This window comes from Pinus tabuliformis, chromosome 8, assembly GCF_031772625.1.
Source record: "Pinus tabuliformis cultivar Carrire ecotype Pingquan chromosome 8, CPIR1, whole genome shotgun sequence".
NCBI classification, from domain to species: Eukaryota; Viridiplantae; Streptophyta; class Pinopsida; order Pinales; family Pinaceae; genus Pinus; species Pinus tabuliformis.
This window is the reverse complement of record NC_142294.1, coordinates 789,530,597-789,533,023: the sequence shown is the minus strand read 5'-3', so window position 1 is coordinate 789,533,023 and position 2,427 is coordinate 789,530,597.

Below are 2,427 nucleotides of genomic sequence, written 5' to 3'. Positions count from 1 at the left end.
AAAAGCAAATTTATGTACATGTTTCAAAAAATAAATTCTTCACTGGATTGGTGCTGTCGAAGAGTTGCCCTCTTAAGCGAGAATTTGTATCATATAATCTTCACGTATCTGTTGTCAAAAGGATTCCCTTGTAAGCGGTTTATGGTAGAGGCATACTCAATGTCCATTTGCTTTAAAAGAGTAGCCAGGCCCATCAATGGTGGCTAATGTAAGGGTGCCATTATCATGCACCTCTTGTATCTCGTAGGGACCTAACCATCTAGTCTAGAGTTTTCCCGGTAAATCCTGGAAATTAGAATCATACAGAAGTGCCCATCACCTTCATGGAATATCTTTTTCTTGATGAGGGCATCATGCCATTTTTCTCTTTGTTGTTGGATCAATGCAGTATGCTGAAGAGTTGATAGCCGGATTTCATCCAGTTCATTAATTTGACGTAGTCTGTTAACCTGTGCTTCATTCATATCTGGGCCTACTTCTTGGGTTATCCTCAATGTCTGAATTTCAAATTCTATTGGGAAGATAGGCTCTTTGCCAAACACTAGCTGATATGGGGAGTATCATGTGGTATTCCTCCAAGTCGTGTGATATGCCCACAGGGCTTCTGGCAATTGGGTAGCCCAATCACGTCTATGTGAGGCGACTGTCTTTGTTAGTATGGCCTCGATTACTTTGTTGGTACTTTCTACCTGGCCATTTGCCTGCGAGTGGTATGGAGATGTGATTCTGTGTAAGATGTGATGATTTTTTAATGTAGCAGCAATCTTATGGCCTAAAAATTGTGGCCCTCCATTCGTAATTATTTCTCTGGGCAAGCCATACCGCACGAAAATTTGGAAAAGAAAATGGATTATTGTGTCCTTTGTTTCCCTTGGTAATGCTTCTGCCTCCACCCATTTAGTCACATATTCCGTTGCAACCAGTATATATGTCATTTGTTTCGATTTACGCTTATTCCAGATTCAATTACTTAGATAGTGAATCGTATTGATTTAATCAACTGTAAGCATTTGGTTATTGCTATCGAACTCTCAGATTGATATCATTTCCATTTGGATTGCTTTATAGAGATTGAGTATGATTTAGATTGAATCAGCTAAGAAGAGATGAGTTATTGCTACTGTGCTCTCGGCTGATGCTATTGTTACTTGAATTGTTTATGTGAGATTTGATTATGATTTCGGCAGAGGTTTGAGTCCTGAATCTTAGATGTCATATTTCCTTTAATGATTGCAATTTGAGTTTATTAGATGTATCCGTTTACTCTTGTATCAAAGGTCTATACTTCCTTTTAAGAAACATTACTCTCTGGATTCATAGCATGCACATATTGTGTACACTCTTGGAATAAAAGGACTTGCCCGGGTTGATGATTAATGTGGGGTAATTAGGAGTTTTAGAAGACACCTATTATAAACCAACATTTTGGCGCCGTTGCCGGGGAGAGTGTCGCCATTTTACAAAGAGTGATGTATATCTGATAATTGTTGTTGGGAAAGAATTGGGTATTGAAAACGGAAGGTAAGAACCTACATAACAAGCAAGTAAAGTGCTTGCTCCTCCACTCGCTTTGTAGCACAATTACAGAAAAGTGAAGTAGGTGTTTGATGTTTATCTATTGAGAGAGAACTGGGTATTAAAAACAAAAGGTAAGAACCTGCGTAAGGAGCAAGTAAAATGCCTGCTCCCCCGCCTGCTTTCCAGCAGAATTGCTAGGAACTTAAGGTAGAAATAAACATTTGAATTTTTGCATGAATGACTAAGAAGAAAAGACCAGAAAACAATACAATTCCACATCCCAAACCTGAAAAATATAAGGGGTTGATGACCCTTGGACGATCAAATTTTATCGATGACATCTTAAGAAAAGCTGAATCTCAGCCATCAGTAGGTCCCCGAACCGTTGCTTCCAGACAACCTACTGTCTCCCTTCGGGCCACAGGCTCACCATCTGTAGCCTACGCTGAGGTCCACAGTAAAATTGAAGGGATTGAGCAGAGTTTTCAAGACATTGAAAATTCGCGACCAATTCCCTCACAAGAAGGGAATTCTTGCAACATTTGTGAAGGAGGAGGAGAAACAAGGGAAACAGAGGAACCAAGATCCCCTCAGGTAGTAATTGAACAAAAGACACCTAGTGTCCCAGATCAAGGGAGTGTTGTTAGGATCATTCCTACCTCTTCTAGACAACCCAGGGATAACTCTCTAGCTCCAGAAATCCTGGAAGGGTACTGGCATATCTTTGATCAAATGGCCAATAATCCACAAGCACCCCAGACCTCTACATTACAATATCCTATTATTGACACAGCTGTCAACGCACCCATGAAAGCTATCCCTCTACAAAATATTCCCACCTTTCATGGACTCACATAGAATGCGTTTCTGTTTGAATTTGATGTCCTATGTCGGGGTTATGATTACACC